This window comes from Schistocerca gregaria, chromosome X, assembly GCF_023897955.1.
Source record: "Schistocerca gregaria isolate iqSchGreg1 chromosome X, iqSchGreg1.2, whole genome shotgun sequence".
Taxonomy (NCBI): Eukaryota; Metazoa; Arthropoda; class Insecta; order Orthoptera; family Acrididae; genus Schistocerca; species Schistocerca gregaria.
The window spans coordinates 133,000,176-133,022,237 of NC_064931.1; the positions used below are offsets into that span (position 1 = coordinate 133,000,176).

Below are 22,062 nucleotides of genomic sequence, written 5' to 3' on the forward strand. Positions count from 1 at the left end.
CCGTTGGAATCCAGCACGGCGTTTCGTATTACCCTCCTGAACCCACTGATTCCATATTCTGCTAACAGTCATTGGATCTCGAGCAACGCGAGCAGCAATGTCGAGATACGATAAACCGCAATCGCGATAGGCTACAATCCGACCTTTATCAAAGTCGGAAATGTGATGGTACGCATTTCTCCTCCTTACACGAGGCATCACAATAACGTTTCACAAGATGACGCCGGTCAACTGCTGTTTGTGTATGAGAAATTGATTGGAAACTTTCCTCATGTAACACGTTGTAGGTGTCGCCACCGGCACTAACATTGTGTGAATGCTCTGAAAAGCTAATCATTTGCATATCACAGCATTTTATTCCTGTCGGTTAAATTGCGCGTCATCTTCGTGGTTTCTCAATTTTAATGGCTAGTAGTGTATTAATCTGAAACAGAATGGCTATGTACAAGATATAATATAACCAACATTACAGAGCAGTATGGAAAGGAAATATGCGAAAATAAATGTTCCACGCTTGTGGGAGTGCAAGTAGGTAAGAACTTCAGTTGTGAATCATATTGTTGTCGTCGTCGTCGTCTTCAAAGCCTGGTTTGACGGTACTTTCCATGCTACTCTATTCCGTGCGAGCCTCTTCTTCTCCTAATAATTAATGCAACCTACATCCTTCTGAATTTGCTAACTCTCTCTACGATTTTTACCCCCTCCCCAGCTACTTCCCTCCCATTCGTGATCCCTTCATGTCTCAGAATGTCTCTTATTAACCTTTGGTCAACTTGTGCTACAAAGTTCTAGCCGCAGTTGTATTCAGTACTCCTCATTAGTCACGTGATTGATCCATCTAATCTTCAACAATCTTCTGTAGCACCACATTTGAAAAGCTTCTATTCTCTTTTTTTAAAAAGTGTTCGTCGCCCACGTTTCACTTCCATACACGGCTACACTCCAGACAAAAAGCTTCAGAAAAGACTTCCTAACACTTAAATCTATATTTCATGTTAACAATTGTCTGTTCTTCAGAAATTCTTTTCTTGCCATTTCCAGTCTACATTTTATATCCTCTCTACTTTGGCCATAATAATTTACTTTGCTGTTTAAATAGTAGAACACATGTACTATTTTAAGTGTCCCGTTTCCTAATCTCTTTTCCCTTAGCATCACCTGATTTAATTCGTCTACATTCCATTATTCTCGTTTTGCTTTTGTTGATGCTCATCTTGTATCATCCTTTCAAGATACTGTTCATTCCGTTCAAATGCTCTTTCAAGTCCTTTGTTGTATCTGACAGAATTACAATGTCATCAGTAAACTTTAATTCTTACTAGAGTTGTTCTTCGGTTTCCCTTACTGCCTGTTCATTGTATAAATAGAATAACATGGGTGATAGGCTACAACCCTGTCTCACTCTCTTCCCAACCACTACTTCCCTTTCGTACTCCTTGACTTTTATTGCTGCCGTCTGGTTTTTGTGCAAGTTGCAGCAGCTACCTTCAGAATTTCAAAGAGTATTCCAGTCAACATTGTCAAAAAGCTTTCTATTAGTCTATAAATGCAATTAAAACTAGATTTGTCTCTCTGTAACCAATCTTCTAAGATAAATCGTAGGGTCAGTAGTGCCTCGCGTCTTACTGCCTTTCTCCGGAATCTAAACTGATCTTTCCCATGGTCGGCTACTACTAGTTTTTAAATTCTTCTATAAGGATTTCCTGTTAGTATTTTGCAACGATGATTTATTAAACTGACAGTTCTGTAATTTGCACACCTGTCAGCAACTGCTTTATTTGGAAATGGAATTGCTACATTCTTCTGGAAATCTTAGAGTATTTCGCCTATGGTCTAGCACACCAGATGTGAATCACCAATTTTCTCCGGTGCAAACCTTTATTTGAGCGTGATAACTGATTTTACTGAAGAAAGTGTGAAGAGACTAGCACAATTTGCATATTACCACTCACTAATATCATAAAGAAAGATATTCTGTGGCAGTTGTATACTTACATACTTAACATAGACAAGTGTAATGTATTGCGAATACATAGAAAAAAAGGATCCTTTATTGTATGATTATATGATAGCGGAACAAACACTGGTAAAATATCTAGGAGTATGCGTACGGAACGATTTGAAGTGGAATGATCATATAAAATTAATTGTTGGTAAGGCGGGTGCCAGGTTCAGATTCATTGGGAGAGTCCTTAGAAAATGTAGTCCATCAACAAAGAAGGTGGCTTACAAAACACTCGTTCGACCTATACTTGAGTATTGATCATCAGTGTGGGATCCGTACCAGGTCGGGTTGACAGAGGGGATACAAAAGATCCAAAGAAGAGGGGCGCGTTTCGTCACAGGGTTATTTGATAAGCGTGATAGTGTTACGGAGATGTTTAGCAAACTCAAGTGGCAGACTCTTCAAGAGAGGCGTTCTGCATTGCGGTGTAGCTTGCTGTCCAGGTTTCGAGAGGGCGCGTTTCTGGATGAGGTATCGAATTTATTGCTTCCCCCTACTTATACCTCCCGATGAGATCACGAATGTAAAATTAGAGAGATTCGAGCGCGCACGCAGGCTTTCCGGCAGTCGTTCTTCCCGCGAACCATACGCGAGTGGAACAGGAAAGGGAGGTAATGACAGAGGCACGTGAAGTGCCCTCCGCCACAAATCGTTGGGTGGCTTGCGGAGTATAAATGTAGATATATATGTATATATTCACGGCAAACACTCCCCCTGTTAGGTTAACATCTCATGTAAACTCGTGAAAGTTTTGGGGTCAACTGTTTGAAACACTAGACGTGGTAGCGGCAGCATTTAAAAACAAGACAAGAATGACTCCCGCTGTTATTACACTTGTACGTAAAAATGCATTACATCCCACAGGAAATATACACGTTCTAAAGCATAGCAAGATATTCCGAAGATAATTCATAAAACACGGAAAGAACTAAACTACTCTAATTTATCGCTGACGCAGTAGTGAAGCACCTCAACGGAAATGACATCCCTGTCACTACAATAAAGTAGGAGGCTCCCGGACAAGGATAAATGCCACAAACTGCTTTTAATCCGTAGCCACACGCCACTCCGAGGTTTTTGTGTGGGAGAAAGAAATGAGCGTGGATTCTATTTCTGGGGGCGGCCGTCAGCAGCGGGAGCATACACCACTAACTGGGCTCTGTTTATCTCCCCGTCTTCCTGCTCATAATGACTCCAGAGGAGCGGCATGCCGGATCACGTGCACCTTAGTTGCGAATTTTATAATGAAAGATTGTCTGATATTGCTACTGAGCTTTCGCAACCTTTCATCGTTAATAGGTTTACATAATCGTAGACAGTAATCTCTACCACACTGTAAGCGCTCGGTGACAACTGGTGAACTTTATCATTTTAGTTAAAGCTATGTTACTATACAGAAATATACTGCCAGAAAAAGATGCGCACACACTCAAGAAAAAGGTCATTTTTATTGATAAGTGGAGTGACAGGTACTGCATCATTATAGTACACTATGCCATCAAAAGTATCCGGATACCCCCAAAAACATACGTTTTTGATATTACGTGCACTGTGCTGCCACCTATACAGCCAGCTACTCCGAATCAGTGACGTCTGTAGTCATTAGACATCGTGAGAGTGCAGAATGGGGCGCTCCACGGACTTCGAACGTGGACAGACGATGGGTTTGACTTGTGTTATCGCCTGTATGCGGGATTTCCACACCCCTCATCATCCCTAGGTGCACTATTTCCGTTGTGATAGTGAAGTAGAAACGTGAAAGGACACGTACAGCACAAAAACGTACAGGCCGACCACTTCTGTTGACTGACAGACACCGCCGATAGATGAGGAGGGTCGTAATGTGTAACAGGCAGACGTCTATCCAGATCATCACACAGGAATTCCAAACTGCATCATTATCCACTGCGAGTGCTATGACAGTTAGGAGGGAGGTGAGGAAACGTGGATTTCATGGTCGACGGCTTCTCATAAGCCACACATCACTTCGTTAAATGCCAAACGAAGCCTCGCTTAGTGTCAGGTGCTTAAACATTGGACAATTGAACAGTGGAAAAACGTTCTGTGGAGTGACGAATCACGGTACACAATGCGGCAATCCGATGGCAGTGTATGGGTATGGCGAATGCCCCGTGAACGTCATCTGCCAGCGTGTGTAGTGCCAACAGGAAAATTCTGAGGCGGTGATGTTATAGTGTGGTCGTGTTTTTCATGGAGGGGGCTTGCACCCTTTAATGTTTTGCGTGGCACTATCACAGCCCAGGCCTACAGTGACGTTTTAAGCACCTTATTGCTATCGAGCACCTGTTCATAAAATGGTTCAAATGGCTCTGAGCACTATGGGACTTAACATCTGAGGTCATCAGTCCCCTAGAACTTAGAACTAATTCAATCTAACTAACCTAAGGACATCACACACATCCATGCTCGAGGCAGGACTCGAACCTGCGACCGTAGCGGTCGCGCGGTTCCAGACTGTAGCGCCTAGAACTGCTCGGCCACACAGGCCGGCACTTGTTTACAATTCACGGCCTGTGGCGGATTGATTACACAACAATAACATCCCTGTAATCGACTGGCCTGCACAGAGTCCTGATCTGAATACTATAGAACATCTTTGGTATGTTTTGGAAAGCCGAATTCGTGCCAGGCCTCACCGACAGACATCGATGCCTCTCCTCATTGCAGCACTCCGTGAGGAACGCGCTGTCATTCCCTAAGAAACCTTCCAACACCTGATTGAACATATGTCTGCGAGAGTGGAATCTGTCATCAAGCCTAAGGGTGGGCCAACACCATATTGAATTCCAGCATTACCAATGAAGGGCGCCACGAACTTTTAAGTAATTTTCAGCCAGGTGTCCGGATACTTTCGATCACATAGAGTACATCCATCCAACTCCCCGCAGTCCCACAATTCGACCCCGTTTATATGGCTAAAGCTGTTCAACCGGAGTATGTACTCGTAGGTGGGCACTGTCATATCTTAGAATAAGTGTTTCAAACACAGTTCACCTGTAAACTCACTATATTTACTGGCTATAGAAGCAAAACAGGGGGTGAACTGGCAGCCCTCCAGAGCGCCAGCTCATCGTCCGTGACCGGACAAATCAATGAGTAACACTCCAACCCCTCGGTGTGCACATATTATTCGCTTGTGTTACTGAATACAGTGAGGTGGTGTTGTCTTTTCCTGCAGTATAGTTGTATCTTCACTACTGGCGACTACATGTATTGTTAATTGGACATCATATAAAACAGGTTTTTTTTATACAGACAGAACTCACGTGCACATATAACGTTCAGGGAAATTAAAGTACCGGGTGATCAAAAAGTCAGTATAAATTTGAAAACTGAATAAATCACGGAATAATGTAGATACAGAGGTTCAAATTGACACACATGCTTGGAACGACATGGGGTTTTATTAGAACCAAAAAAATACAAAAGTTCAAAAATGTCCGACAGATGGCGCATCATGTAATCACAATAGCAATAATTAGCATAACAAAGTAAGACAAAGCAAAGATGATGTTCTTTACAGGAAATGCTCAATATGTTTACCATCATTCCTCAAAAATAGCTGTAGTCGAGGAATAATGTTGTGAGCAGAACTGTAAAGCATGTCGGGAGTTATGGTGAAGCATTGGCGTCGGATGTTGTCTTTCAGCATCCCTAGAGATGCCGGTCGATCACGATACACTTGCGACTTCAAGTAACCCCAAAGCCAATAATCGCACGGACTGAGGTCTGGGGACCTGGAAGGCCAAGCATGACGAAAATGACGGCTGAGCTCACGATCATCACCAAACGACGCGCGCAAGAGATCTTTCACGCGTCTAGCAATATGGGGTGGTTCTAATAAAACTCCATGTCATTCCAAGCATGTGTGTAAATTGTTACCTCTCTATCTACATTATTCCGTGGTTTATTAAATTTTCAAATTTATACTGACTTTTTGATCACCCGGTACTTTATTCCCAGTTTATAGCTGCGCAGAACCAATGAATCATCGAACGGTTGTGTAAAATAATTACTCGGCGAACGATGTTACGTGGATCTTCCTATCACTAAATGCTATGTTGTCTCATGAAATTAGTTACTTTTTATTTATCAGACTACCTCCATCTTCCGTGTTACAATTACGAAAAAATTACTAGTTATAGATTGATTAGCAACTATCTCCATCTCAGGACAAGTGAGAGGGGAGAAGTCGTCGACTACGAACATTAATGTTCGCCAGCCTCATCTTGATCTAAAGATGATTTCGTAAATAAACTGTAAGCTGTAATGACAAAAATACTGTAACTGCGATACTGACTGATAGTAAATATTGTTCCGACAAAAACATTCTATACAGGAAACACCAATTTTCTATTTAAGGTCACTAATTTTGTACCAGTTTGCTATTTGAAAATTTGAATTTGATCAGTTTCCTTGCTTTTCTAGCGCGGTTCGGGTAATGAAATGTACCCTATTCAATTTATCCCTAATGGTCTACGTAAAATGCATACTACACATATGAGTAGGGCAGCGAACATCGGAGATGCTCAAATATGTATTGGTAGCGTCGTAGCAGGTCGGGATAGACCAATAGAAAGTGTAACATATTCCTAGGGTACTTAAATGGGAATTTTTAGGAGAAAGGCGAAGCTGTTCTCGAGAACAGGTATCTGATGGAAGATCAGAATATAACGTCCCTTCTACAATAGAGGTCGTTACACTCGGAGGAAAAATCTGTACTTGGCAAGGACAGATATGCAAACCGACTGCTTAGCTTTCAAAGGAACAAACTCGGCATTTTCCATAAACGTTTTAGGTGAGCCACAGATAACCTAAATCTGGCCGTATGGACGTATATTTGAAGCCTGGTCTTCACGAATGCGAGTCCGGTGTCTCACAAATGTGCCTCCCTGCTCTGTCAGTATTTAAGGGATACTACGTAATAACTCTGTTGCATCCGTGGTAAGAATTATTATTATTAATTTTCCTCCGGTTCATACAAGACTGAAGTAGGAGAAGGAATTCCTAAGTTAGTATAAAGTATTCTCCGACATTTGCTGTTATGTGGTTTGCAGGGAGTGGGAGTGTGTGGGTAAAGATACAATCTGAAGATATGAAGATGTCACGACTGACCCCAACGGTCGTATTTCCCCCTGTTCCCCTGTTCCGATATGCAGAGCCGTAAGTCAGCAGTAAGCGTTATTTTTCATGTTCGACGACAGCAGTGGTACACGACCAATTGCTTAAGTGGACAATTGGACACCGCTAGGTGCAGCTGCGAAACTTGATTGGTGTGCGGCGGCTCGCTTGTGGCAGTCACTCCAGCCAGTTTATTGCTCAAGCTGCACCAGCCATTCCGCTACGGAGTAATAGCCGGATTATATGACAAGTATTAACTGCGTAGCGCTCTAAACCAACATCAGAGTAGACTTCGCATCTTTATTTGAGAGCATTGGGTGTATTTCAATCCGTAGGGTTATCTCAATCGCGAGGCTGACTTCCACTTTTCGCATAGTAAGAGTGTGAATGGGGCCTCCTTTTTCAGTGGACCGCGAGCTATTAAAAGCCTTTGGTTGCAGCTTAAAGCGGTATTGCGGACAGGACTCGCTTGAATGGTTTCTGCGCGCGGTGTTACATCACGGACGGACCTAAGCACTTATCTCGACCAGACTTCCCCTCTTTCCTCTCCCACGCACCAAAACAAAAGACGACGTGTACTACGTATCAGAGTAGAATACAGATTGAAACTATTCCAAGAATCTTAATACGAACACAAAGCGGATGAGGAATAAAATATTTCACTCAGGCACGATTTGAATCGTGGTGGGAGAAGACTTTTCATCGTCAGTATCGGACTGGCAACGGGCGTTTTCCTTCGTTATCACAGCAATACGATGCTGTACAGGGTTAATCAGAAGGAAAGGTACATGCTTTAAAGGGTGATGGTGTTGGTTATTCTGAAGAAAAAACTTAATATTGACATGTGCCCTATTCCGAATAGTTTTCGAGATAAAAGGCCTTTAATGTGAGTTGTAACGTTCGTTTTTCTTTAATAATTCTAAACACCTGTCCTCTAGTGAAAACGTGCTGCAGTACAAAACTAAACTACATTAAATTTTCTTCAAAAAAAAAAAAAAGGTCTTGTTCATTTCTTTCTCTGCGACTAATAGTTTGCGCTGAGAGAGCGAGAGAATACTGAAAATACTTTATAGACCGCAAGTATCTTATATCAAATTGTTCGTCTCTGATTTCTATACACTTCAATGGTACATTGTAAACAATAACAAAAAATGTGTGTGAAATCTCATGGGACTTAACTGCTTTGGTCATCAACCTCTAATCTAACACACTACTTAACCTAAATTATCCTAAGGTCAAACACACACACCCATGCCCGAGGGAGGACTCGAACCTCCGCTGGGATCAGCGGCACAGTCCATGACTGCAGTGCCTAAGACCGCTCGGCTAATCCCGCACGGCAAACAATAACAACGTACGGAATAATACAGAAAATGAATAGCAACTTACATTCAATCTGTTGTATCATGGAAACTATTCGCAATAGAGCTTATGTCCACATGAAGTTTTTTTGTGCCTAATCACAGATACTATCAACCTCGAAGTACGTACCGTTCCTCCAGTCTCCCCCTGCATTTACTGTTGGAATTTGTAATTCATCGTGTGAAGTGGTGTTCTGTGAAAAAACACTGAATGTTACAGAAAACCGTGTCCACTCACACTTTCAACACATTAGCCTTTTGAAGCCAATAAGGGAGAAAATGCAGAGTAAAATGCTCGTACGATTTTTGCGCACCACAGTAAAAATACCAGTGGAGAAGTGCAATAAGATATTAATTCTGGTGTCCAGGCAGAGTATCGCAGGCGTGAACGATTAGCGACATCCAGGGAAGTCATTGGGATCTGATATCACTTAAACACCTTAATCCCTGATTACATATATCAGCGTAGTGGAGAGTTAACAGATGTGATAAAATGTTATCAGTCAACCACCGTCCAACTTCTTCGTTCAATGGGAAGAGCTAAATAACCCGCTAAGATGTGGTATTGTTCGTGGAAAGAAGTATTGTCCGTATGCTTCTGTGTGGGCTCTAATCTCTCTGATTTTATCCTCATGGTCTCTTCGCGAGATATACGTAGGAGGGAGCAATATATTGCTTGCCTCTTCGGTGAAGGTATGTTCTCGAAACTTCAACAAAGCCCGTACCGAGCTACTGAGCGTCTCTCCTGCAGAGTCTTCCACTGGAGTTTATCTATCACCTCCGTAACGCTTTCCCGATTACTAAATGATCCTGCAACGAAGCACGCTGCTCTCCGTTGGATCTTCTGTATGTCTTCTATCAACCCTATCTGGTTCGGATCCCACACTGCTGAGCAGTATTCAAGCAGTGGGCGAACAAGCGTACTGTAACCTACTTCCTTTGTTTTCGGATTCCATTTCCTTAGGATTCTTCCAATGAATCTCAGTATGGCATCTGCTTTACCGAAAATTAATTTTATATGGTCATTCAATTTTAAATCACTCCTAATGCCTACTCCCAGATAATTTATGGAATTAACTGTTTTCAGTTTCTGATCTGCTATATTGTAGCTAAAGGATAAAGGATCTTTCTTTCTATGTATTCGCAGCACATTACACTTGTATTCATGTGGACAGAGTTTCGGATCCTTGTCCTGTACCCAGAAAGCGTTCAGAATTCATACTCATAGCAGTGGAAGTTCAAAAACGTAACTTAATAAATTTTTTTACATGTGAAATTACATGATTTTTTTCACTTACTATTGGCTTCATTTCTTGCTACAGGTACACTTTTCTTCCTAAGTACGAGAGATTCTTCAATGAATTTTGCACAGCACACCAACCATAGTTACAGGTGTATGAAACTCTAGAATTTATTTAATTTATGGAAAAATGAATGAACTGTTATATTTTAAACTTCATGTTTAGAAAAAACTCAAATTTTATAGTTAATTATCTCAATTTTTATCACAGTTTTTAATATATTTGGAAAATTCTAGAGCTTCATACACGTGTGAGACCTGTCTGTATGCTGGGCAAAATTCTTCGAAGAATCACTCTTACTTAGGAAGAAAAGTGTACATATAGCAACAAATGCAGCCAGTAGTAAGTGAGAAAATGATGAAATTTCACGTGTTCAAAAAAAGGTATTTTGCTACGTTTCTGAACTTCCAGTGCTATGAGTTCGAGTCCTCAATCCTTCCTGGTCATGCTGACAAAGTTTTATGAATTTATTTGTAAAAGTGTAGACAGTGGAAGTTAAAATGTCGTGTGGCGCATCTCCTGCTCCAAGTCAGCCCGTTTGACGTCCTACTCCCCTTAAGGCAAATGAAGGGGGTGATGTCCTTCCGAAAGGACAGAGCCGATCTCCTGTCCTGTCCCGTCCTATCCTTCCCTTATATGAATTTGTGCTCCGTCTGTAACGACCTCCTAAAACATTGATATCCCCTCTTTTTTTTTTAATTCACTCACCAATTTCTTTTCTGTTTGAGTTTGGCGAGCAGACTCCTGGTAACCCTTAACCAACTTTGAGAAAGTCCCCTTTGGCAATAAATCGCCCTCCTTTAAAAAGTCGTGTAATCCTGAGTGTTGTGCAGATCAGACTTACTTTTATGCGCCAAAAGTACTAACATTAGAATTACTTCACTGATAGGCGTACTATCTTCGTGCCAGACGGTGAACTTTGCAGCTGGCCGAACAGTAGCACAAAAGGCAGTGGCTGCAGAAAGCAGGTGGAGTACTACGTTGCGTGTGTGTCGGCGGCTCATAAAAGTCGCTACATACACAATGCGCCTGTTCGTGCCGCTCACTGCGAGTATTTGCTACCACGTGCTTGCGGCGCTGCTGTTCTTTGTCAGGCCGTTGCATCGTCAAAGGACACATCCATTGCCTTTCTTACTCTTTGTGCTGTATTTTGTCGCAGATTAAGCTTTGCATGTCCCATCGCCAATTAAATAAACTAGCTTTCATCTGGAAATACGCGCATATGAGGAGTTACGCGTGAATACTGAACTCGCTCTGCACTGAGCTTTAGCTTAAGAGAACGAGTCTTGGTGAGTCAACGTCGTTAACACACAACGGTTTCTTTAGATATTTTTAAGCGTAAAGTTATAACGAAGCTATTCACTCTTGACGTCTGGGAGTCTGCAAGACGACGGTTCTCAACGCGGAGACTAATATAACCACTTGTCCTGCTGTATTTTCGCTCTTCAGTAGATGCAGATGTTTCCACGTGAAAACAACCTCACCTCTTCACCTTCTTTCTGCAGGACGAAGGCACAGGACGCAAGCCTCTAAATTGACCTTTTTCTGCCGGCCGGAGTGGCCGTGCGGTTCTAGGCGCTACAGTCTGGAACCGCGAGACCGCTACGGTCGCAGGTTCGAATCCTGCCTCGGGCATGGATGTGTGTGATGTCCTTAGGTTAGTTAGGTTTAGGTAGTTCTAAGTCTAGGGGACAGATGACCTCAGAAGTTATGTCCCATAGTGCCCAGAGCCATTTGACCTCTTTTTCTTCTTTTTTCGTATTCGGCATTACGAATTCTATAGTGCGGAACACTTACTGAAATTCTGAAACAAACAGGGATAAAATACATGATCCGAACGGTTCCTTACAACTTGTAGAGAAATCAAATAACAACTACTGGAGGCGAATGACATGAAAGACAAAGCCAGACGGTAAACTTTACAGCTGACGAGAGAATGGAGTGGGGCAGTGTTGTTGCGTATACCCGATGTTACTCTATCTGTACATTGAACAAGCTTTTAAGGAAATGAGGGAGAACTTCGAAGACAGAAATTAAAGTTCAGGAAGGAGGATTAAAACTGGTTCAAATGGCTCTGAGCACTATGGGGCTTAACATCTGAGGTTCAAAAATGTTCAAATGTGTGTGAAATCTTATGGGACTTAACTGCTAAGGTCATCAGTCCCTAAGTTACACACTACGTAACCTAAATTATCCTAACGACAAACACACACACCCATGCCCGAGGGAGGACTCGAACCTCCGCCGGGACCAGCCGTACAGTCCATGCCTGAGGTTATCAGTCCCCCAGACTTAGAACTACTTAAACCGAACTAACCTAAAGACATCACACTCATTCATGCCCGAAGCACGATTCGAACCTGGGACCGTAGCGGTCGCCCGGTTCCAGACTGAAGCGCCTAGAACCGATCGGCCACTGCGGCCGGCGAGGATTAAAAGCTTTGACATTGTGTAAAATAAGCAGTAGTGGTGGAATTATTGTTGTTTCCACATACGAAGTATTCTACATGCTTCTCATGTTAATGGCAACCGCAGAAACACTGAAAATGTAGCAAAGCTAATAAACAAAACTATATTTCTTTTTTTGTCTTACGTAACAGTCGAAGAGCACGTGCTGCGTTGTACATACCTGCAAAGAAAGAAAACATTTATTATTAATCTCTCATCGGGACACTGTAGTGATTATTCGAGTTTTATTTAATAAATAACGTCCCACAATTTTCTTTTAAGGAACATATTTATTCTTAAGAGTTACACTTTGGTGACAGTATCAGTACACATTTAACTTACATAACTATTTATTTCCATAGTCTACGTCACATACTGTAAGAGCATAACATTATGGTAAAACATGTGTTCTTTGTTGGTAAACGCTCTTTTCCTATGCTGATAGGCAGGTTTCACTGCATGAATTACGTTCTATTGGTTTTCTAAGTATATCCCACGTAGGCGAGCCTTAACATGCCAAACAGATTGATGTATGTATGTCTGTCTGTCTGGACTATTGCATGGATGGAGCAATAATGTCAAACCAAATTCGGCAATGTGTTCCCGGGTTCAGAAGCTTGTGTGTGGGTGTGCATTTCCATTTTGAAGCGAGATTTGTTTTCGATTCTTGTCAGACAGAACATGTCAAATGGTTCCTCACTTTGTTCAGAATCTCGACGTATGCCTCTGAATTGATGGTTGATACATTTGGCAACACATCTACCAGAATGACATCGTTTCTATCTCAAATTTTTAAAAAAATAAAAAAAATAAAAAAAATAAAAAACTGTCGCCTTGACCTTGCCGGCAGAGGGAGCTGCCTTGAACCACTTCTTGCACGAATTGCCGCTTCAGCGACTGCCTTTTCGTTTCCAGGTGAAAGTGATGCACCCCGATTTCGTAACATGTGACGATCCACGACAGAAATGTCTCACCATTGGCATCTAAGTTGCAGCAACAGTTCACGAGAATTCTCTTTGCTCTGAATCCTGTGGTCTGCTACGAGCATTCATGGAACCGATTTTGTGCAAAACTTCGAAAATCGAAGGGTCACAGCCATTGCACACGCACTTCCAATCTTCACCAGCAGCTGTACAGCAAACTGACGAATTGTGATGCAATGCAAACGTAACCGATAGTTGTGCTCAGTTTCACCATTTCGGTTTAACCCTATTACCCGTCACCCAGCACTAGTATTACCAACTGTATCAATACCATAAACTTCACAGAAGCAGTCGTGGATGTTCAACATGGTTTCTTTTTCCGCATCCAATAATTAAGTTCCAGCACGTCGATTGTAACGACTGTCTTCCGTAGGCGCCATTTTGATGGTACAGTACAGCTCTGCCATCTGTCGGAATCCCGAATATCACACATGTGCAGAAGAGTATAAATTAGAGAAACTTAAAAGGACACTTCCCTACGAATATTTACCGGCTGCAAAAAAAGGGGGCAGTTTTCATTGGATGACCCTCGTATTTTACCAATACAACGGTATTTTATACAGTGTGGCCATCAATAAAACAGACGAACTGCATGAACGGATTCCTAACTGGAAATGAAGGAAAAAAGGTGCTATGAGTATGTGTCCAGAAATGGATCGTTCCACGGTAGATGGCGCTGACGAATGAAAGCTCCTCTGACTACGTGCCATGTGTTCTTTGCGTGATTGACGCAGCGTGCTATAAACGGCAGATTGGTCACGTATTCATGTGGGGAACAAGCCGAGATGGCGTTTGTGTGCGGTTAAGCAGATGGAAACGGTCGAGGGATAGCTATACCAAAACAAGTACCCTGACAGACACCAAACACATAAAACAACATTTAAAGTCCTTTTTGCGCGTTCTTGTGATCATGGGTCCTTTCAGAACCACGAACGTGCAGGGAGGCGCGGACTGCGCGTACACAAGATTTGGAGGGCCGAGTTCTACAGAATACGGAGACGAACCCTGGTACAAGCTCCAGGCAAGTGGCTTACCAACATGATTTAAGCTAAAGTACGATTATGTGTATCCTGCATGACAACTGCTACTATCTCTATCCCCTGCAACGAGTGAAACTACTATCAGCAGCTGATTTACCTCTATAGGAAGGATTATATGAATCGTTTTTTTCACCAGACCATCACCATTACTCCTCTATACCGGCGAAGCAACCTTTTGCAGAACTGGCATAATCACTCTGTATAATCGTCATTTGTGGACGGCAGACAATCCTTGAGGAATGGTGCACACTTTACTGTGTTCCGGGATGATTTATTGTCGTTGCGCGTACACCGTCCGTTTCCGGACTCATGTTCATGCGACCTTTTTTTTTCTCCATTTCCAATCAGGAACCAGTCATTGGAATTGATCGAGGAAATGTGTGAAATCTTATGGGACTTAACTGCTAAGGTTATCAGTCCCTATGCTTACACACTACTTAACCTAAATTATCGTAAGGACAAACACACACACCCATGCCCGAGGAAGGACTCGAACCTCCTCCAGGACCAGCCGCACAGTCTATGACTGCAGCGCCTAAGACCGCTCGGCTAATCCCGCGCGGCTGGAATTGATCGATTTTATTTATAGTCACGCAGTATAAAAAACTGTTTAGGACTGAAGGCACGCTCATTCGCACAATCGTATTAACACAGAACTCACGTAACTAGAACAGCTCTAATGAGAATTACTTCATCTGGCACGATCAAGAAGAAAAATGGAAACAATGTTTTAGAAACAGTTAAGGAATACTGAATAATAAGGTTTATCTTCGGACACAGACGTTTCACAACACAGTGAGTAGAAATGAAGCGAAGAGCAACCTTTTTTTTAGGTAAACAAACCAATAAGGACTGAAAAAAGGAACCAACGGACAACCAGTGACAACGGAGCCAGCAGCAACTAGTGTGTTGACGAGCAGAACATGATTAATGTATCAACCATCATAGGACCTGCCCTGAGAGGTTGTGAGCTGCTGTGTGACACTGTAGTGCCGACATATGGCTTTATCTTCGGAGTATTGTGACCAATGTTTTTAAATTTTAAATTGCCATTCGACTTCTCGCCCATTTACATATCTTTTTAGTTATTTGGAACTCTTTTAGTAGTAAACAATTATTATTATTATTATTAATGCGTAGCCGGCCGCGGTGGTCTCGCGGTTCTAGGCGCGCAGTCCGGAACCGTGCGACTGCTACGTTCGCAGGTTCGAATCCTGCCTCGGGCATGGATGTGTGTGATGTCCTTAGGTTAGTTAGGTTTAAGTAGTTCTAAGTTCTAGGGGACTAATGACCACAGCAGTTGAGTCCCATAGTGCTGTGGTCATTTTTTTATTAATGCGTATTTCCTTCTCACACACCTTTCTAGTCATCACACATTCTTTTGAATCACGCAAGTACAGAACATAGGCTTTGTATTGGAGGCACTCAAACACCGACTTCCTACTCACGAGGCCGGCAGGACGCTTTAGAGCCCGTTCCGTCATACTCAAAGGGCGGCACGTGTGTTATCTGATTGTAAGCACACCACGTTCAGCTATTCCTGTTAGAACCTCACGTGCGTCAGGTTTTCGTGTGCTGTCCTTCTGACCTTTGTTATCTTCCGTCAGTTGTTCTGGGTGATTCTGACGGAACAATCATTCACGTCCGTCGTTGTGTCTGCAAGATAGTTAGGCACCTTGTGGGAAACGGTTTAATGCTGTCAAATCAAACTATCTTATATTTCCTACTTGACGGATTTCTGTATTACATCGATCTTACAGTTTTAGAGAAACAACGGAAAACATAAATCTGAATGGTCGGACAAGTATCTGATCATCTACTTTTAGAATTTGATGTGATCTGCTGCTGAAAATGGCTCTGTGGTAGTTACAACATCTCGTGCTGTTCTGAACGACTTCCTGAGAGAGTTTTCTTATCAACCCACGTTTCATGAACTTAGAGGACATAGCGAAATACCTGATTATATTAAAGTTACCAGGAGGATTATCTATGGAGCAATGAGAGTATTTCTCGACCTGGTGCAGGAACTATGTTTTTCTTTAATACATATATACAATGGTGTCCAAAATTAAAGGAACAAACGGAAAATTTTCAAGGTTGTATTTATTTTGCCACAAAACAGTATAAAAAGGTGATAGTAAAGTAGAAGCAATGTACAGAATACAGAACGTAAACAACTGCATATGCGTAACGGTAGACAAAAATGTTTTTCGTTTTTTCCAACTTAACGGATTTCCACAGACATCCCGACAACTCGTGAATGTGCTCAATACGGGGTGTGACCACCTCTGGGAGCAATACAGACCTGACAACGACGGTGTATGCTGTGAACCATATCATCAATCTCATGTTGAGGCAATAACGCCCATTCTTCCAGCAGAGCTGTTTGCAAGTCTTGGAGAGAGGTTGATGGATGCTGACGTGATGCAACTAATCTCTCTGGTGCACCCCAGACATGCTTTATGGGATTCAATTCTGGAGAGCGAGCAGGCCACGCCATGCGTGCACTATCTTCCATTTCCAAGAAAACATCAACCTCTATTGCTCTATGAGATCGATCATTATCGTCCATCAATACGAAGTCGCGTCCGCACTACCTCTCAAAAACCGCACATTAGGTCCCAAGATGTAGTCACGATACCTGACAGCAGTTAAAAGTGGCCAATTCACCCATACAGTTTCATGAACAGGTGCCGATGTGGTCGACATAATCCCTGCCCACAACATTAGCTATCCTCCACGGTATCGGTCTCTTTCCATAATGTTTGGGTCTCGAAACTTTGTTTCACGTTCCCTACAGACGCGAAAGCTTCGAGAATCAGTCCCCAGACCAAATCTGGACTCATCTGTGGAAAGAACATTAGCCCACAGTTCGACCGCCCAGATGGCATGTTGATGACTCCATTCTAGACGTTCCCTTCTGTGAAGACGCGCCGAAGTTAAACGTAGAGCAAGTCTCCAACAATAAAGGCTACTCTTCAGAAGCCTTTTGTACACCGTTTGTCTCGATACAACACGTCCAGTGGATGCTGCGAGGTCAGATTCCAGTTGCCGAGCAGTACTAAGGCGGTACAGTTGTGCCCTTACATCCAAATAACAGTCCTCTCTTTCTGATATCACAGGTGGTCGGCCCTGCCCTCGTCTTCGGGATACTGTCTCGTTCTCTATAAATTGTTGCCACATCCGATAAACAACACAACAATTCACATTTAGCCATCGGGTCTTATCAGTTTGCAACTGTCCTGCTTCCATTATTCTTAAGGTAATGCACCGGAGACTGTCTGGTAGGCGTCTTCTTTGTTCCATACTGCACCATCTGTTACTGTGTACACAGCGATTGTGGATGTGGGATTACCCGGCAAACACTACCCCATTTGACAGCCCTGACGTCATAGCTGACGTAGTTGTCCGTTGACCGGAACGCCATTTTCCGCGCAGAACATGACTGTACGGACATCCGTTGACAATTTGCATGATTGGACGGTGAATTAGACACAAGACGGGGAAACAGTGGTTTGTTGCTTAAATTTTGAACACCAGTTTATATATTTCGACGCGGTATCAAAAAATGGTTCAAATTGCTCGGAGCACTATGGGACTTAACATCTGAGGCCATCAGTCCCCTAGAACTTAGAACTACTTGAACCTAACTAACCTAAGGACGTCACACACATCCATGCCCCAGGCAGGATTCGAACCTGCGACCGTAGCGCTCGCGCGGTTCCAGATTGAAGCGCCTAGAACCGCTCGGCCACATCGGCGGGCTCGACGCGGTTTCTTTTAAAGTGAACATATAAGTGTCGCTCAAAAAGTTTCCATTTGAGGGCGTTGCTGCAGCGCGTATTCAACGTAGCGCTACTCTGATGCTGGTATATGAGAGGAAAAATACCGGTACACATCCATCGGAGAATGAAGAACGCGTATGGGGCAGCACCTCTGTTTAAAACCACAGTTGTGGAATTGCGAAACAGGTTCCGTGCTAGTCGAGATTCGGCACAAGACGCTGGTCGATGTTCCCAAATCGCAGATGTCGTATTTCAGAAGTTACACCAAAGCAAGTGGGAGACCCTCGAGCAACCGTCCTATGGTCCTGATCTCTCTCCATGCGATTATTACGCCTTCGGTTCCTTTAAAAAGGGGTTGACGGGTTGACGATTCCTGACGGACGAGGACGTGCAGCAAGTAATTACGGATCACATCAGGCAGCAGGACACACTGTTTTACCAAACGGTTATCTTCAACCCGGTGTACTTGTGTGATGACTACCTCAATGCTTACTGCGATTCTGCCGAATTGGCATACCGATTCTAGACTGACGGTCTTCGAACGGAAAATTTTTGATTTACCCTTACATATTTTTCAGACTTTTTTCCAGTAACTTGACTGAGTTCTTGGAGTGGACTTCTAAAATGTGTGCAAAATGCAAATTTAACAATGTCACGGATTTGGGTTGGAGGGAGTGGGGAGGGGGGTGAATGAAAAACTGGACACCGAGACCGAGACGACGCAGTGCTAAGACACTACGAGTACGTGTTCATTCGAGAATACAGCGAGCGGCTCAAAATTCCTGTCCTAAAATATTTATGAAAATTTGAGGACGGTTATTTTGAAAAGGACTTAGTTTCTTTGTCCCATCCTTCTCAGTCCGAACTTTTGCTTCGTCTCTAATTACTTCGTTGTCGATGGAATGTTAGTTCCTAATCTCCTTCTTTCCTTTAGAAACATGGCAAACTTGCCGACAATTTATTGCCAAAATGCCTCCATTTTCCCCTTTCCAAAGCGCTTTTGAGGGCACGTGCACCGCGTTTTTTCTCCGCATTCCATTCTCTCTAAGTATTTTTGCGTCCGCACTTGCACAGAATTCGAGCATTACCCAGATGAGCCAAAAACATTATGACCACTGCTCACCGCGACGTTGGATACCGCGGGCAAGTGACGCTGTAACAAAAGTATGTAAGCGGAAGATATGGGCTCCAAATGCGGAAATCCATTGAGATAAGCGACTTTGACAAAGGGCAGATTATTATTATTATTATTATTATTATTGTTGTTGTTGTTGTCCGCTCCGGTAGCTGAGTGGTTAGCGCGACAGAATGTCAAACCTAAGGGACCGTGTTCGATTTTCCGGCTGGGTCGGAGATTTTCTCCGCTCAGGGACTGGGTGTTGTGTTGCTCTAATCATCATCATTTCATCCCCATCGAAGCGCAAGTCGCCGACGTGGCGTCAAATCGAAAGATTTGCACCCGGCGATCGGTCTACCCGACGGGAGGCCCAAGTCACAAGGCATTTACATTATTATTATTATTATTATTATTATTATTATTATTATTCAGAGCATGTGAACAGATATCTCGAAAACGGCGAAGCTGGTCGAATGTCCACGTGCTACTGTCGATAGCAGCTACGGAAAGAGGTAGGACAGCTAAACTACCACTAGGCGCAGAATGGTTGGACGTCCATGGCTCTTCACAGAACGTGGGATTCGGAGGCATATCTGCTCTATAAAATAGAATAGATGGTGATCTGTGGCATCTATACGAAAGATCACAATTCTGGTGCACGCACAAGTGTTTCGGAGCACTCCGTTCTGTTGGGCATGGAGTCGGCAGCTCACCACCCCTACGTGTTGACACGTTGACTCAACGACATTGTCAGTTACGACTGCAATGAGCTCCGGACCACCGTTAGCCGATCGTCTATCAATGGAATCGTGTCGGCTCTGCGGGTGAACCACATTTTCGCTAAACCAGGTCGACGGTCGTCTGCACAAACGCCGTCATCGAGGTGAACGTCGAGTTCAAACGTGCAGTGCGTCACGGATGCAGGATGGCGGGAGTACTATTATGCTATGGGAGGCATTCTCCTGCGCTTGCGTGGGACCAGTGGTAGTAATCGTAGACACGCTGACAGCTGCGAACTACCTCCATCCCTTCATGCTTGATGTTTTCCCCGACTTGCATGTCATCTTTCAGCAGCATAATTGTCCCTGTTTCGGAGCCAGAACCGTGCTACAATGGTTTCTGGAGCATTACAGTGAACCCACGTTGATATCTCGAGGAACCAAATTCGCCTGATGCAAATCCTATGGAATCCATCTAGGCCGTCATGTACGCAAATCTGCGGCCTATTATTTACGGGAATTACATGACCTGCGCGTAGACATATAGTGCGACATACCTCTGCAAACTTAAGTTTTCTGATCCCTGATGCGCAGAATCTGTGATGCTTTTGTTCGAAAGACGAACGAACAAGTTATTAAGCAGGTGGTTCAAAATGGTTCAAATGGCTCTGAGCATTATGGGACTTAACTTAATCAGGTCATCAGTCCCCTACCGAGCTAGGTGGCGCAGTGGTAAGCACACTGGACTCGCATTCGGGAGGACGACGGTTCAATCCCGTCTCCAGCCATCCTGATTTAGGTTTTCCGTGATTTCCCTAAATCGTTCCTTTGAAAGGGCACGGCCGATTTCCTTCCCAATTCTTCCCTAACCCGAGCTTGCGCTCCGTCTCTAATGACCTCGTTGTCGACGGGACGTTAAACACTAACCACCACCACCATCAGTCCCCTAGAACTTAGAACTACGTAAACCTAACTAACCTAAGGACATCACACACATACATGCCCGAGGCAGGATTCGAACCTGCGACTGTAGCGGTCGTGCGGTTCCAGACTGTAGCGCCTAGAACCGCTTGGCCACCCTGGCCGGGTAAGCAGGTGGTGGTGATGTTCTGTTTCATCAGTGACAGTAGTAAAGAACAAGTAACCCTTTTGTATTTCACAAAACACTGGCTAAATCATTTCAAGCAAAAGAAACCAACAGCATTTTTTAAAATGCTGGGTCACTAATTCTAGCCCATTCTTTTTTTGTCGTTCCTGTAGTGGTTGAGCGATTTCCCATCCATAGGATCAAATCGGTGGGCAAAATCAGTTGTGTTCCTTTTGCAGCTGGTCTGAAACCAGGTGAGAAATTCTTCCTTGTATTTGGTTTTGGTAATCATGCGGCACCCCAAGCCCACATTAAGCATTCTAATTCTGAATTTGATAATTAAAATAGACCGTACTATTTCTTCCAAATGCATAAAGTGTCATCCATTTTAAGTAATTTAGTCGCTGACTGCCACTCCCTCCTTTCTCTCCCTCCCTCCCACCCTCCCTGTTCACTGATTGTAAATGGAGGGGTGGACTCCTTATAAACTTCTGCGAACTTTGAGTAAGATTATGGAGGCAATTAACCATACTAGTTCAAAAATCAAAGCTACTGCACAGCTCACATTTGCGACTGACTGAAGGTATTTGGTACCTTGTACCAACGTATTGGACTACAGGGACCATCTGACCGCCGTGTCATCCGCAGTGGAGGATGCGGATAGGGGGGGGGGGGGGGGGGGGGTAAGCACACCGCTCTCCCGGTCGTTATGATAGTATTCTTGACCGAAGCCGCTACTATTCGGTCGAGTAGCTTCTCAATTGGCATCACGAGGCTGAGTGCACCGCGAAAAAGGGCAACAGCGCATAGCGGCCTGGATGGTCACCCATCCAAGTGCCGACCACGCCCGACAGCGCTTAACTTCGGTGATCTCACGGGAACCGGTGTATCCACTGCGGCAAGGCCGTTTTACTGACATCAGTGTCATTTATTCACCAGGTCAAGAATATTTTACACACATAGTGTACAGTTAGAGACAAAGTTTTGTGGTTGGCAGGAGAGCCAACACCGTGTTACTAGAGGAGGCCGAAACGCACGCGATTTAGCTCACGCAGGCTGGCGTGAGGTCTGGAA

At 43.6% G+C, this 22,062-nt stretch overlaps 1 protein-coding gene and 1 non-coding gene across 2 annotated transcripts in view; one reads left to right on the forward strand and one right to left on the reverse strand.

The window, feature by feature from the left end:
* Positions 1-22,062, reverse strand: part of LOC126299606 (calcium/calmodulin-dependent protein kinase type 1-like) — a 1,453,155-nt gene that overhangs the window by 779,745 nt on the left and 651,348 nt on the right. The gene's annotated exons all lie outside the window — the stretch shown is intronic.
* Positions 20,617-20,689, forward strand: Trnaa-cgc (transfer RNA alanine (anticodon CGC)). The gene has a single exon. It is a non-coding gene; the product is annotated as a tRNA-Ala (tRNA).